Raw genomic sequence first — 17,045 nt, 5'->3', positions numbered from 1 at the left:
GGGGAGGGGAACAAGAGCTCTCCATGAAGTGTCAGCCCCACCCCATGTGGGCACTCTTCGAGGCACTGGGCACACAACAGTGGACAAAGGGACCATGCACCGTTCACATGCCAGTGGGGACACACAGTCAGCAGAGCAGGTGACACGGAGAACAAGCCAGAAAATAGCAGATATGGAAGAAAGCAAAGCAGGGTTAGGGGACAGGAAGAGCTGTCTGTGGGGAGCAGGAAGCAGTTTTGAATAGGGTGGTCATGAAAAGAGGGAAGTTCTGCCATTTGTGACACCACGGATATACCTTGCGAGCATTATGCTAAGTGAAATGACTCCGAGAGCAGAAGACAAATTCCACAAGGTCTCACTCGGCTGCGGTGTCTCAAACAGCTGAACTCCCAGAAATAGGAAGTCGAGGTTGCCAGGGGCTCAGGAAAACGGGGATATGCTGATCCAAGCGTACCAACTTCCAGCTGTTAAGATGCATCCTGATGATCGATGGACAGGACGGTGACTGTCATTGATGATACGTGCCACATACTTGAAAGTTGTTGGGGAGCAGATCGTCAACGTTCTCTCCGTGGACACACAAACGGTAATTATGGGAGAGGATGGAGGTGTTAAGTAACCTTTTGTGGCCAGCTTTTCATGCCACACACGTGTCAAATCATCCCCTTGTACCCCTCTTCCACGCACACAACTGATGCATGAGTAAGAACTCGATAAAGCTGGGGCAACAACGGGGTGTTGAGGGAGGGGCTCTGTGCGGGGTGGACCCCTGTGTGAGCGAACATCCAAGGACATGGGCAAGTGAGCCCCTATCCGTCTCCTTTCGCTCCCGCCTCCTGAGAAGGTACTTAGCTTCCTCATCCGCGGAAGGGAGGATACCGAACACCTACCCCCACGCGGTTGCTATGGGGACTGAATTGTGATCACGTGTGCCAAGAGCACAGCACAGTTCCGGGCACATCTGAGCCCCCTAAACGCTGCAGCCAGCACCCCATCTCCCACACGGCCGCCTCCATCATTTCCGCCACCTCCTCTAGCACCATCAGGATAAGGATGAAAAAAGAGACAAGCGTCTAAAACAAACCAGGTTGTTTCAGGCCTCCCTCAATCCTCCCCCCCCCCGCCCCCACGCATCCCAACCCACCCACACTCTGCCTCCCAGGGGGCCGCGCTCCTTCCCATGAAAGCGACTTCTTTCAGCTACTCCCTTCATGCTCAGGCCAGAGACCAGTCTGTGCTCCCGCTGCTTCTTCAAAACCTATCTATTTACCTTCTCATGTGCTGCTGTGAACCAAAAGGCGAGGCTTTTCCCAGCACTCAGGTAGGCACTGCCTAGTACGTGTTTGGAGAACGGAACCCTTTCTATGCACAACCCCTTTCCGGATATGCTTCTGCCCAAAATCACGTAGAACGACTTCTAGGCGCTCACAAGACCTATGTATACACTGCACACAGACTCTCAACTCTCGTTCCTACAGACTGGAAATCATCAGAAAGCTGAAATAACCAGCCTTTTTTTTATAGTGTCACACTATCCTAACTGATGTTTGTAATTATGGCCTTGAGGCAAGGCAAGTTCCTTAGCTGCCTTCCAAATTATCAAAGATCAAATTATGTTCAGTTGCGTTTTAGCGGTAAGTGTGTTTTAATTATATTCTCATTCTTGGGAAATTAGTAACCCACATGGCTGAAATAGATCACCAAGGCAGCTTTGTAAATAAAACATTCTGGATAAAACTCAGATTTCCAGAATGTTCTCGCAAACCCATATTCTGCCATCATTCTAAGTGAGAGGTTTCTAATTTATATCCTCTTTTTTCCCAAAAAGAATAATGGCCACTTATAAACGGGTATATTATGGAATAGTATTTTTAAATTAAGTGAGGACACAGAGGAGGAAGGAGAGGCAGGAAAATAGACGGAGCCAATAGTAAGGTCGGAATCAAAGACACATGCCTCAACACCTCCATTTTAGCTAGAGACGAGCCCACATTTGCCTCTGAGCTTCCTAGCAGCCAAGGTAAAGAAGGAAACACCAGTGACAACATTCATACCACACACAAGAACGGGCTACTTAGCCAAAAAAATCATTCCTGGTCCATCTACCAAACTCAAGTTTCTCTCACACAAGAATCACACACAATCTGACTGAACCACGACATCCTTACCTCCATGCTGCAGGAAGAAGCACGATGATTTTCAGTAAGCCGTACTCCTCTATCACCCCAAGGCCAGAGATCAAAATTCAAGTGCCAATGAAAATGGGGGAGGTACACTGAGCCAGGGGCACAGCAGAGGACAGGAGACAGTTAGGGGCTCTGACAAGCTGGGAAGTCTGCGTAGCACCTAACGCAGGAATCTGTACCTCAGCTCCAGCCAAGGGCTACTGTGTGGGAATATGGGCCCCATGCTCCCGACAAATCCAATTTTTAAACTACGAAAGATTTCAAGCAACAAGAACACATACGACTAGGAAATAAGTAACCATAATAAAGCAAACATCTGTATACCTACTCACTTCCTATATCGCTTAAGATATAGAACCTTCTTGTACTCTTGAAACCCTCTCCCCATCTATTATCACTACCCTAATTTTTTTTTTACTTTTTAAAAATTTTTTAATGTTTATTTTTGAGAGAGAGAGAGAGAGAGAGAGAGAGAGAGCGTGTGCAAGCAGGGGAGGGGCAGAGAGAGACAAAGACACACAATAGGAAGCAGGCTCCAGGCTCTGAGCTGTCAGCACAGAGCCCGACGCAGGGCTCGAACCCACAACCCGTGAGATCATGACCTGAGCTGATGTCGGACGCTTACCCGACTGAGCCACCCAGGCGCCCCAATCACTAGCCTGGTTTTTAAATGCGTCACCCCCTTGGGGATGTATGGTTCACCACATGTGTGGACTCCCACCCTGTCTCCTGTTCCATTCTACACTATTCTGGTCTTTAATAGAAACAGGTTTCTACTACAACTTGCTTTCTTCAGGCCACACGTTCTTCATGAGACCTACTCTCATGATGCACCAGCTCAACAACATCCATTTTCACCGCTGCACTGATTCCTACATGACATTCCACTTCTTTTAACTCTAATCTGTTGCTGATGGAGGTGTGAGTTGTATTGAATGTGTCACCTAATAAGCAATACAATGGATCTGACTGTACATGTCTTTCCTGGTGCACGTGGACAACGCTTCAAGGTAGGGCTAAATTCTAGAGTTCAGTCATGGCCAAACTAATTCCAACTCAGAAAGAAGAGGCCGACGGCTTCATGGTGAATTGTGAAATCATTCTCTAAGCAGTAAAGCAACTCAGACCACATTTGCTCCTGCCCGTGATCTAGCTTAATTCAAGGACAAAAGGGTCTCACGTGGACAGACCAGAGGACCTTTGGGCAGGAGTTCATGAATACCATTTCTTAAATGAAGACTTTTGGACAGCAGAAAGTTTCACCTTATACTCATCCCCACACACGCAGAGGGAAGACCTATGTGCTGCTGACCAAGGACAGGTCCCTACCCTTTCAAAGCCTACCGAGTCAGAGGGCAATCTGACAGCCTGTTGGAAGGTCACATTATGCACCCAGAAGTGGTGTTATTAAGCCACTAGCTGCTGACAACGCCTCCAGAGTGGGAATCTGATTTCAATGATAAGTTACACACCTCTGCAGAGAGTAGAATTCCAAGTTTAAAAATTCAGTACATTGCCGTCAAAAATAAGTGTATTATGTGACAGATAATACCTCTATTTATATACCTATACAAGACATAGATAACCGTATCTATGCATAGAAATAAAATGTTGTCGTAACAAACCCCGACGTGATGATCTCCGGGATGAACAGCAAGTGTGTTTTCTTTCCTAAGTTTTACTTCTCTGTATTTTTTTCAGTGATAGGTTACTTCCCTCCTAGTGTCATGAGAATGTGACTAATCAAGTTACCTTTCATTTTCAATGGCTTTTCTCCTCAAGAGCCCAAAATGGATCCTCTCCAACTAAAAGTTCTTTTTTTTTATGATGAGATTTCTTTCAAAACATATTCACCCTAAAATGTTGTCTCCAAGATAGTCCACTGTGCTTTGCAAAAGGGACCACACACAGAGCTCCCAGAAAGCTGGCAGACAATACAATCGATAACAGAAAAGTCTATCAGTGCAAAACACACACAAGAGTAGGTGTCCTTTGAACTGTAGATTTTTCACGTTCTCACAGTTTTCTTAAAGTTTTATGACAACGTAGCTGAACCCCACTTTATTCTTCTGTAAAGTGGCAATAATCACTCTCACCCTCCCTTCAAGCATGCAGGAGCGTGAAACATGCCTTCTGCCTGGCCCATGACAGGCACTCAAAACGGTAGCCAATTCTAACACACAATGCCCCCCATCACCGCCATCGCCAGCATCAGGCAGCTGGAGAACCACCTAGATCAGGGACCGGCCCACGGCCCCCTGATTTGGTAAAGAGTTTCCCCGGTACAGCCACACCCATGTTGGCTTACTGTCTAGGGTTGTCGTGGGGCCTCCAGTGGCAGGGCTGAGAACCTGCAATGCAGACTGTGTGGCCTGCATGCCCCAGATATTTATTATTTGGCACTTTATAGAAGTCTACAGGCCCACCCTCTAGCAGCTGTCAAGTGCTACACGTGCACACACTCGTGCACAAAGTTACAATTCTGAGGTGTCAAAAAAAATGGGGGGAAATTTACATTTCGTTCCCTACATACATAAAAGCTATTGGCAGAAAGTTTCAGACGCAAAATGGCATTTTAACGGCTGACAGCCGATTTAATCCACTCGATTTTATCACCTTTCATCCAAATTGACCACCACCTTGCTTTAAAATATATGCCGCCGCAGCAATTCAAACCTCAAACCCCAGGAAGGCAGCAGTGACGTTACTGACAGAGAAACCAGTACCTTGTTCTCCTCCTGAGCTACAGCAAAGGGATAGAGGAATTTTCCATTAATTTTAAAAGCTTCTTCCACCGAAAGCAGAAAAGATCTTTCAAGAAAACAAAAGGGTAATGTTTCAGCATTTAAATTCAGTTCTCCTCCCCAAGGGAAAAGAATTTCTCCGTGTTGCAGAGCGGGAATTGGATCGTTCCCACCAAACACGTTTCATGTCGAGGAGGGGAAGGGAGTTTTAAAGACTCGTTTTCAAGAAGCGTGACTCTCAGGCACCTGGAAGTTAAAGAGCTGGTACACAGAAGGTGCAGTTTGTGGGAGAAAAAGTTTCTGTAAGGCTGGTCTCCCTCTTTTATCTTTAAAATGTAAAAAAAAAAAAAAAAATCAATTTTCTTAAGCCACCTGGACAACGTGGAGGAGAAGAAAAATTCAGCAAAGCCCACTCTCAACCTCTTCTGCTCCAGTAACCGGCCACGGAGCTGCCTGCGTGGCCCAGGGACGTAAGTGAACCGGGGCAGTCCGAAGGTTCCGTGGAGGGGAGAAGGAACTTTCGGGAAGCTCCTGTCACCACGTCAAAGTGGCGGACGGCCGGCACCCGCGAAGCGCAGTCTGCGGCACCGGAACCAGAACGGGTGGCTCACGCCGAGGAAGACGGAGCCGGGCTCGCTCAGCTCCTCCTTCACCCGCTGCAGGGGTGACCTTCACCTTCGTCAGCGGAAGCCGCGGAGAAAGCAGGGTGCCGGGGAGGGGGGGATCAGCCTGAAGCTGTGCGAGAGAGCTGTCTGGTGAACGGCAGAACCGACAAAGGGCCGGGCAACTGCGCAAGCGAGCGCCCTTGGTTTGGCAGGAAGAGGGGCTCAGGCACGTGGCCCAGAGCACGAGCGGCAAGCGCTCTAACACAGCAGGCTCGTGGAAAGCTCAACTAGCGGCTGGCGCAGGGGGACGAGCAGGGGTGGACCTCAGCGCCCCGTGGCGGGTGTGGGTGCCCTAGGGGGAACAGTGACCCCGACACCCCCCCCTCCCCTACAGTGCTCTTCATCCCCCTCTAGTCAATGCCCGGAGACGTGGACGATGAGCTGGTGGGAATGGACAGCCAGCTCCTCCCTGGGGCCCCGCCTGTCTGGGCCTGGATCCAGAGACCCAGAGCAGTTCTGGGAGGGACGCGCAGTCCTCGGCCGTGTGATGGCAAGCCAGAAGGGAGGCAGGGGCCGGCCTGGGGACACCGCCCATGAAAAGGTCTGCATTTCCCCAGAGGGGAAGTGTGTCCTCATCCCCTAGAAGAGGACGGGGCAGGGAGTCAGGACCAGCTCTCAGGGAGCAGCGTAGTAGCTGTGGCGGGAGCCCAGAGCCTTCCAGATTCCCGCGCAGACTGCAGAGAAAGGAGGACCGGGGTCTTTCCCGGTCTCAGGTTGAGCGGTGCATCCACAGAAACCAGGGATGGCCCCCTGTCCCTGAGTAAGCACGCTGGGGCCACTCTCAGCCCATCAGCAGAGACAGGCCCGGGACACGACTACACCCACAGCTGCTCTGTGATGGCTGGAGCTCAGGCTGCTCGTGCAGGACGGACACAGTCTGTCCCCAGCAGGTAATGAGACGAGAGAGTCCTTCTCTCACCTATGGAGAAGAGGAAGAGCGTGAAGAGATGCCTATCCCCGTTCAACACTACGCCTCAGAAATGGTTCTTCCCAGGGGCATCCGGGTGGCTCAGTCGGTTGAGCGTCCAACTTCGGCTCAGGTCATGATCTCACGGCTCATCAGTTTGAGCCCACATCAGGCTCTGTGCTGACAGCTCAGAGCCTGGAGCCTGCTTCAGATTCTGTGTCTCCTTCTCTCTCTGCCCCTTCCCCACTCACGCTCTGTCTCTCAAAAATGAATAAATGTTAAAAAAAAAAATTAAAAAAAGAAAAAAGAAATGATTCTTCCCAGGCCATCAACAGGGGCAGCCAAGGCAGCCAGAGGCTAGGTAACACGGCCAGGGCACACGCCTCAGGCCGTGTTGGAACTGGGGACAGACCACCTCCATCATCACTTGTAGTTCAAATTCAAAAATCAATTCCTTCCAGCAGGGATTGGAATGTAACTCCCAACTCTGCCACCAAGTACCCGTGGGACCTGAAATGGGAATAGTGTCACCACGCCTCAGTTTCCTCCCCCGTAAAATGCGGGGCCCAGTAACACCACCACAGGGAGTGATTTTAAGCATCAAATGACACAAAGGGCTCAGAAAAATGCCCAACACAGTATAAACGCTGAACACATGTAAGCTAGCCAGCCTGACAAGGACCTTAACAATTATGAAGAAAGACACCCGCCCAAAACAACAGGAAGGCTGAAAACTCATGGATAAAATGGATTCTCTGTGCTTTTATTTTTTTTTATCCACTCAACTATGCCCCCAAAGTGGATTAAATAAAAATGTTCCACTCATTCTTTCTACAGAACTATTGGATCAAAGCGAGTTATTAGCTGAGCTACATAATTCATTTGATTAATTTGCACTGTAATGAGCAAGGAGGAGGCAAGAAACCTCAAAGCCGCTCCCGTTCCCGTCTTGGGGCTATTTCCAATTTTAGAAAGGTATTCCACTAGAGGACAGTCCTAAAATGTGTCAGGAAACGAATGCTAAGCTTAACCTCCAAAGACGGCCGTCCAATCCCAGGGGCACCTCCGTACACAAAGGCACCGTCTGAAGGGTGAGGTGGCAGGATCACAGCCTCCCCCCCCCCCCCCCCCCCCCCCGGCATGGGAACGGAGTTCCGATGTCGGCACTGCCACGTCCCAGCGGTGTGACTGGGGAGGGTCTGCTCAACCTCTCTCTCTGAGCCTGGGTCTCCTGACCGGCTATGCTGATTAAATGAGAGGGTGTGTGGGATGTCCCAGTGCAGTTGTTGACACACAGTAGGGGCCTATTAAGTGCCATCAACTGTATTCATTTGCACCTAACCATTCGTTCATTTACGGCTCCATTTCCAGGTGCGTGAGGCACTTTGGGGGAAGGTTTCTACCTATTCCACATGAGAAAGCGGTTGGCACGGACGTCCGCAGCAATTCTTACACAAAAGCTAAGACAGTCGAACCTCGGGCTGTTGCAAACCTATCCCCAGAGCCACGGTGCTGCACCAGCCTCTCCGTGGTGGAGAAAGGGCAGGGGAGAGAGGGTTTTACTTCCTTTTAGATAAAGCAAACAATGACATCAAGCTGTTAGAAGCCGGGCCCCGCGTCTAAAATGACAGGGCCCCCTCAGACAACGCTTAGCACAAAATGTTGACCAATCACACCCGAGCCAGAGGGCTGCAACCCCCTCCAGCTGATTGTCTTCAGGCGTCGACCCCCAGGACCCAACTGCAGAGCGATGTTAAGAAACCAAAGTCTCTCGGCACCACCGCCCGAACCCGGAAAACGACATCTTCCTGCACGGTTGGAGACGGCCGGCCGGGCTCTGCGAGGGGCTTGCTGTCACGGGCCAAGAGTGGCGAGCAGGAGGGACGTGTGACAGCCCACGGATGCCCGTGTGAGGGGCAGGAGGAGAGGAGAAGGCCGAGGGAAGAGAACTTTTTCCAATCGTACCACTTTTGGAAAAACAAATCTTAATCGGAGCCAGCGAAAAGGACGCTAGCAGGTGTGTCCAATGGATACAGTGCTGATAAAGGACGCTCGGCTTCTGCCTCCGTCATCCGCCAGCCAGTGTCCTCCTGACAACCTGGTCAGACCCCTGTACACACTGCTCCCGCAGCCGGGACCGTCCTTCCTTTGTCTCTCTGGTGAATGCCTGCTCCGCCTGCAGGCCCCAGCTTAGAAATGGAAGAGTGCTGGCGTTATCTTGCCCGGGCTAGGCCAAACCATGTCCCCTCCACCACCAGACCTCGCAGCTAACCCTCTCTTCTCTGTGGTACTCGTTTTGGTTCTCCGACCCCTTGCTGCTGGAGATCACTGCTTGACTCCACCACTAGGCTGTGAGCCCCTAAGGCAAGGACGAGGGTCATTCATCCATGTACCGACTCGGCTGGCAACTCAAGACGTTGTTTGTTCTTTCATATACTCATTCAAATGTTCACTGAGCACCGACGTGGACGCTGGCATCCACCTCTCTGGCACCCATTTCCCGTCTAGCAACAGTCTCAGTTTTCATGTGGGGCCCCCTCTCCCCAGCCTTCCGCCTGCGTGTGTGAACAGGGCCCTCCCTTAGCCTAGCACATGAGTGAGATCCTGTGGCCAGCTGGAAAGGGAGCGTGGGATCTAAGCCGGCTCTATCCGAGTCAGCTGAAGCCTCTTGCTGGGAACGGAGGGAAACTCTTGCTTTTTCCTCTGCATGGGGACCTCAAACAAGAACATTTGTCCAGGGGTTATCACAGCCATGTATGACCAGGCCGAGGAGAGGGGGACATCCACAGAAGATGATGCCAACTCAGAAATGGTAGAGGCGGGGGCCAGACAGAGGGCAACAGGCACCTGGTAACACAGCTCGCATCTCACAATTCAGCCACACCTAAAGCCGGTGTCTCCCTGGGATCAAGGAATACTCTTCCTGGGGACAGTCAGGGTAGGTGGTGCTCTGACACAGTAACAAGCAAAGCCTGGCAGATCCGGTCTGCTCCTGCTCTCACCCAGCCTGTAGGGGGCCCAGCGGCGTGCCCGTGCCGCACCGCGCCCTCCAAGCAGCGACTCGGGAACCCAGGCTGGTGTTGTCTGTAGCCACGCCACACAGAACACACAGCTTCCAGGGTCACCACAGGAGAAACGCGAAGAAAATCCACTCCAGCCTTCAGCTTTGGGTGACACTCGCCACTTCTACTGACAGCCCAACGGCCAGCAGCCGTCCCAGGGTCCTGACCAAACCATAAGGGAGGCAGGGAAGGCCCCAGTCGTCTTCGTCCTGGAGGACAGCAATGACACAGGCCAGGCCTGATAAACACACAGCAGAGTCCCTGCCACCTACAACCAAAAGCCTCCTCCGTGAGATAAGCACCAGCAGCGGCCAGGACAAGAACTGTGAACAAGGCAACGGAAGAGGATGAGGGGGAGGGGAAACAAAGACTCAGGCAGGCCAGCACACAACACGACACTCGCACGCCAAGGACAGCAGACAGGGCTGCGACGAGACACCTGGCGAACCGAACCTGGCCTTGGGCAGGGCAGCCGGGTGACGGGGAAAGCTCCTGGGAGAAGATCTGAAGGATGCAAGGCAGCAGCCGGGGCAAATGGGGAGGGAGCACGGAGAAAGAACAGGGATTCGGGTGAAGAGCAGCCTGTGGGCAGGTCTGGAGAGGAGAACACACACACCTGCGAACTGAAACAAGCTGGGAGGGAGGGGAGACCTGTGTCTCAAAGAGAAGGCACGAGCTGTAACACACAGGGTCTTACGGTGTGAACATGTTAAAAACGTGTTTCGTCTAAATCCGTCTAAAGGCAAAGGTGAGCCATTTTGAGTTTTACGCAGGGAAACAGCCTGGACCAACCCGGCCTAGAGCCGTTTTTCACCATTCCATCCTCGAGCATTAAAGTCAACCCCTCCCTCCTCCACGTCTCAGCCTTTGGCCCCACCCCCCACCTGCTACAGCTCCACTCTGCCAGGGATACCTCCTAGATGCTACTGGTGGGCTGGCTGGTGGCCTGGGGTGGGACACTTCTGTCCCTTCACCTGGCCTATTCTCAACACTGAGCCCAACCCCAACAGGACAATGCCTCCTGTACCCACTTCTGTAGAGACGATTCCTTCTGAGGACCCAGAAGTAGCTCCAAGAAGCCACTTCCCGCTTCAAGGAGGAAAGCAAATATAAAACAGGCCCAAAAGAGTGTGGGTCTGAAAAGCTCAAAACCAGCCACCCCAATTACAAGGTTTTTTTTAATCTACTTCCCAAAAAGGAGGAGTGGATCATTTTCCCTGGCGTCTAAGAAAGTTTCATCCATTCACTGTCAAGGACGCCAGACAGAGACAAAACCAGAAATGAGACTTCAACAGAACGGGAAGGCAGCCAAGTGGAGACAGGGAGACAACCGCAGGGCCTGTCACCATCACCAGAGGGCAGTGACTCCACCAGGACATGGGAAATGAGAGGCCCGAAGGTCTCAGAGAAATCAGAAGATGGGCAAGGCCAGATGTTAACAAGACTGGGGCGTGCACGTGCCGCACAGGGACACAGATGTCACCTGCAGCTGGCGACGCCCTGCCTAGGGCAACGTGCCCCCGAAAGACCAGGGAGCCAGAGCGAAGAAAGACGGCCCGCCCGGTGAAAAGGGGCGCTGAGAAGAGTGGAGCTCCTCCTTTGTCGCACTGGGTGGGGAGCGTGTGCACACAGGAGCAGATTGCGGACATCTGCTGAGCACGACCGACACCAGGAGCCGCCCGCCGTGGGAGCAAGCACTCAGGTTTGTTTGCGGGTATGGAGCGTGTCAGTGAGAATTTATCTCTATGACCCCTCCTCATCCCTGCCGTAACTCCCGGGTCTGACAAGCTGATGGCCAGCTCACTCGTCAGTGCCTTCACAGCCCAGGCTCTGAAAAAGCCAAGTTAGAGCCAGCCAGGAAGGCCCGGCTCCTCCTAGCTGGGTATCAGGAGGCCCTAAGAGCAAAAGCGCTGGTGTGGGAGTCAGACGGCCAGGGTCGCGTGCTGGCTCTTCGCACGCAAGCCCTGTGACCTCGGACGGGGCTCTCTGCTCCAAGCCTTGGTTTCCTCATCTGTGAGGATGTACCAAACATTAAACAATCCAAGGTGCCACCATCAGCACACGCCTAGAAAGAGAGTAAGCCCTCAATTTATGCTAACTGCTGTCACCATCATTATCATAGATTATTGGCTGCTTTTCTTTACATAAATGTCACCAGAAGCCAAACAGATCACAGAGTGTTCTTATCAGCTTTATGCCTCAGCTTACTTCCCATTAATAGTAACCTGCCATCATAATGAGAATAAATGCTGCTAATATGCCATTTATTTCACCCATGAGCAAAATTCAGGGAATGACTACATTCATACGATAAACGATAAGCATCCTATAATTTGAAAAATCAAAGTACATAATAAGCCCTCAAAAACACTGGTGGGAGAAATTCTCCAGTTTCTTCAATAAATTACAAGTAAAACAAGGGGGCCAGGGAAGATACAGGTGGGAAACCTGTAGTTTGAGAGACCTTAGGGGTTTATGAACCAATCACAGTATGTGGATGGATCCCATTTGGACATGAGTCAAACATGTGTCTGGACTGGAAATCTGAACAGTCACCAGAGACTTGATGATATTAAGGAACTATTGCTGACTTGTAGGTAGGATAGTGATATGCGTAGGCTGTTTTTCTTTTTTAAAAAGGAGGAAACCCTATGTTTTATAAGAGATTAAAATACTTTGGGATGAAATCAAGGCCATCCTTTGGATTTGCTTCCAACACAAGGAGAAGATGGGGAAGTGGAAAGATACACGGACGAAGCAAGACTGGCCACGCGAGTTCACAAGGGTGGAGGTTCACGGACCGTACGCGGAAGCTCATGTGTTGTCCTGTCTACTCTTAAATACATGTGTAGAATCCACAGCAAAAACACCCTTTTAACGACTACCGGCAGAGCCGCCTGTGGGAGACAGCCTGTCTCTTCTGAGGTCATCATCAGGGAATGAGCTCATTCATCAACACACGGGAGGCCGGGAGGCCCAGGGCGCTGGTGGAAACTTCGTAAGCCCCGGTCACTCCTCTCTGAACTCCTCAGTTCCCAGCGCTCCCAGCGCAGGGCCAGTGTGGCTGTGCTGGAGACACAGCCATGGTCAGTAGCAGCTGTAATCAATGTCTGACAGAAGCAAGGGGCACACAGGAAGACAAGACCCGAGCTGGGCGGTCCTCAACGAACTAGAGGCTAAGCTTCCTCTCCCAGGCTCCTTCTGTCCCGAGGAGGGGGATCCGGAAGCAAGGGGCCCTCTGAAAGGTGCTCCGTTCACAGAAGTTCCTCTCTCCGATATTCCCATCTGAGATTCACCGGGACTGTGTGTGTGTGTGCATTTTAAAACCTCTTACCTTTTACAAATACATTCTGGAATAAGTGGGAATGAAGTTACATGAAATCTTGAGTTTGCTTCACAATACCGTGAAAGACTGCGCAGGAGACTGGGACAAAGAAGACGCAAGAGTGGTGAAGAGGTGGGTCACTATTGAAGCCAGGAGATGGGGACACACAGGCTCATGAGACTATTCTGGGTTTTGTACATGTTGCCACGTCTCCAAAATAAAAAGATTGAGAGAAGTCCTTAGAGGTTTAGTCTTGTCTGTCATTCACATTTTAGTGAGAATTACACCTACCCCTCCAGAAAAGAGAACTCCTTGCCAGGTTTCACTCATAGGTGACAACACTTCAACGGTCTTACTTTCTGAGAAAACATTTCCACGCCCCACCACGAGGGGAGAGCCTGGTCTTAATCACTCAGCACCTTGTGACTAAAATAACAAAAACAAACTCACACCCTATTTTTCATTAGGAGCAGAGGTCTCATGTAGATCTCAGCTCAGGGTTCTTCACCCTGAGTCCTTACATGGAATCTGGTACTCCACTGCAAACTTCATCATCCTTCTTTCGTATAAAAAGGACTCTCAGATCCATCAAGATGGCCTGGGGCCCAGATTGCCACTGGGGCCAATTTATGAATCAAGTGCTGGCGGTCTGACCGTTCCCAAGGTCCAGGTCGCCTCAGGGAACTTTTCCATTATCTCCAGCATGTGGTTATGAATGTGTTTTTTTTTAGCCAGCTGCAGCTTACTTTTCCATTAATAGTAACCTGCCATTATAATGAGAATAAATGTTGCTAATATACCATTTATTTCACCCATGAGCAAAAATTCAGGGACCAACTACACTCACACAGTAAATGATAAGTATCCTATAATTTGAGAAATCGATCAAAAGCTAGCTGAGTCCTGACACACGGGAGGAAGTAAAAACCTGTTTGCAGAGAGGAGGGGCTGGCAATTCTGAAGCAGGTGAACCCGCGATTTAACAGCAGGGATGCAGGGCCATACCTCAGAAGTTGGGTACGGAGGGGATTGGGGGTGGCTCAGTTGGTTAAGTGTCTGACGCTGGCTCGGGTCACGATCTCACGGTCCGTGGGCTCAAGCTCCACGTCGGGCTCTGTGCTGACAGCTCGGAGCCTGGAGCCTGCTTCCGATTCTGTGTCTCCCTCTCTCTCTGCCCCTCCCCCGTTCACGCTCTGTCTCAGTCTCTCAAAAAAATGAATAAACGTTAAAAAAAATTAAAAAAAAAAACCAACTTGGGTACAGAGAAGGGAGGTATAAAGGAGGCCTGGCAAGCAGAGACTGTAAGGGGAAATGAACGGAAATGTCATCTACTGCTAATACACACACACAGGTGACCTTGAACGACGTGGACATTACAGGCGTGACCTTCGCACAGTCAAAAATCTGCATGTAACTTCCGACTCCCCCAAAACTTAACTGCTAATGGCTGACTCTCGACCAGAAGCCTCACCGATAACATACCCAATTAACACGTACGGTGTATGTTATATCCTGTATTCTTACAATAAAGAATGTTAAGAGAAAACTCCATTTACAGTACTATACCGTATTTACTGGATAAAATCCCCATGTAAGTGGACCCACACGGCTGCTCAAGGGTCAACTGCATATATATAGCTTCTTATGAGCTGGGGTACTTTGAAGGTAAGTAACAGAAACAGACTCTAAACTACTGAGAAATCATCACTGTGAACAGAGAAGTGGGAGAAAACGGGCTCCGGTAAAGGACCGGACCCAGAATAGTGCTGCCAAGTTCAACGGGAATGCGGAGAGCACGCAGGCAGCCGCTTCTGAATGAAGGGGCCTCCCACGCCCCGCTGCTGTTCACGCAAGAGTTAAAGCCCCTCTGTCTTGGCTCAGGCACCCTCCCGCCCCCGTGCCAAGGAAGGGCAGAGGACTTGGCTTTTCTCCCCTCCGTGAAAGCAAGCTGTGGCGAGGTCAACCCTCAAAACGAAACAAAACAAAACAAAAACCAGAAGGGAGAAAAGAAGGCCCGAAGATGCCTCCTCAAATTAGCCCTACCCGTTTGTATCACTGGCTGCATTTTACTGACAGAGAAATGAGGACTTAGAGAGGACAGGAGCGCCCCGGAACACACGGCAGGGAGTGACAACCTGTGCTCCGTCTCTCTGATGGGGGACAGGTGTGGTCTGCAGGCCACAAAGCTGGAGAAGGAGGGGCTGAAGAAATGCAGGAACAAAGTCAAATGCCACAGACATTTTACACTCTTCTTGACATACCTGGCGGAAAAGAACCGGGAAACCTCTACAAAGGACTCTAAACTGAAGGAACTGTCCTTAAAGGAGGTAAAGCAGACTTTTAGAACACATCTTCCTTGGACGCATCCATTGTCTTTTACCCTCAAGGCCCTTGGTGAGCACAAATCAACTGCTCCTCATGGCTAGATCCTCAAGATAGATACGAAGTTTACAAAAGCAATCTCAAGCGTCCTTACTAACAGTAATGGAAGAAAAAGGGAGGCACATTCTAGAAGCTCCCATAAGGTACCTGAGCTCTTCCTCATCCTTGTGACCCAAGACCAAGCCTGGGGGCGATGAGGAACCAGTGGTACCCACCAGTGAGACATCAAAGATGCCACCAGAAAAGAAGGAAAACGCAACCCAGGGAAGTAAATGCCATTTGAGAGGCGTCTCTGCCTCAACTCACATCTTCTATGACCACCTCCTGGAACCATCAGCCATACATACGGCTCCCAGGGATGGGAAGGCCACGAGAGGAGGAGGAAGGAAGGAAGAAGGGGCTGGACACTTAGAAGGTCCTCAATAAACACGTGCTATAGGAGTTGGAACGGTCTGTCTGTCTGTCCCTCAGTGTCCTCTCCAGGCTCAAATTCCTCCTGAAATTGAGGGCCAGAAACAAGTGTGCCTCCCCTGAACAACCCCGGTTTCCTCTCATCACACATCCCTCCTGAGCTATAGCAGTGCTCCGTATGACACCCTCGCAACCCAGGGCTTCATTAAGTCACATCTACCACTTTCTACAAACATTGCAGTGAACAGCTGATTCCGCTCGAGAGACTGTCATTCGGCTCACTATTTAGGGAGCTCCTACTGTATGCTGGAACCACATGGGGCAATTAACATGCAGTTAAAAAGATAACATCTACGGTTCCCTCGAGGAGCTCCCAGCCTGGGGCTCTATTCCACTCGCTACAGAAGCAGGTAATTGCTGCCGCAACTAAGGAAGGGTGAGCGGTGTGCCCTCCCCGCAGCACCGCTGTGAACGGCGGGCGCCATACCATCCCTGTTTTCTACCGCTCGTTTTCCTCCCTCCACACATTCTCTCCAACACAACCAGGGACCACCCCTTCTGTTCGGTCAGGCCCAGCCTCTGTTTCTCCCGTGAGAGTGGCCTTCCAGAGCACGGCAGACAGATTACAGGTTTGCGCTCTCGTGCTGGGCGGCCTGGGTGATTCGAATCCAGCTCTGCTGCCTAGCAAGCCGAAAAATCTTGGGCACGTTCCTCAACTTCTCAAAGCTCCATCTGTGAACAGCTTCCTCCTTGACGAAATCTGCTGAGGATCACATGAGTTCATCCACGTAAAGGCTTTCTTAGCGCGTGGCCCGGAAAGAAGCGTGCACCCAATAGCGAGCTGTGAGTATCACAGTGGCTGGCAAATAATCGGTGTCTTTATATTCGTGTTCTCCCCCCTCGCCAGGTGAGCCTACACCTGCCAGCATTCTCCCTTCCTTCTTGCTTTCAAAAGTTAACCATCACAGGGTGTCAAGAACCATCTCTCGATTGCCAGTCTTTGGTCCCTGATGCTCTCCAGCCATTAAAAGGCGACTCATGGTGTAGACTTTGGGTCCTGAGCTGCCAGGGGTGTGGGATCCAGGTCACTGAGCACCGATGTGTATGCAGTGTGCACGGGTGGACGAGGCGGCTTCAACGCTGAGAGACATCTAGGAAAAGAATGTTCAGGAACTCCCTTCTCACTGGAACGAATCACGAAAAAGTAATTCAGTTGTTGGGGTTCTTCAAACAGTCTTATTATTTAAAATGGAAGGTCGCTTCTCCCTCTGCTCCTGAAATTAAGGAAGTGCATCAACTCTTTCCCCACATGCTTTCATTACTTCACACAGACACGTGTTTAGAACCCCTTGGTAACAGCCAA

The 17,045-nt window shown here is 50.8% G+C and overlaps 1 protein-coding gene across 4 annotated transcripts in view; it reads right to left on the bottom strand.

The window, feature by feature from the left end:
• SNX29 (sorting nexin 29) overlaps positions 1–17,045 on the bottom strand; it is a 496,622-nt gene that overhangs the window by 220,321 nt on the left and 259,256 nt on the right. The window lies entirely within an intron of this gene.

This window comes from Acinonyx jubatus, chromosome E3 (assembly GCF_027475565.1).
Source record: "Acinonyx jubatus isolate Ajub_Pintada_27869175 chromosome E3, VMU_Ajub_asm_v1.0, whole genome shotgun sequence".
In the NCBI taxonomy this organism is placed as follows: Eukaryota; Metazoa; Chordata; class Mammalia; order Carnivora; family Felidae; genus Acinonyx; species Acinonyx jubatus.
This window is presented reverse-complemented; position numbering and strand designations above follow the sequence as displayed.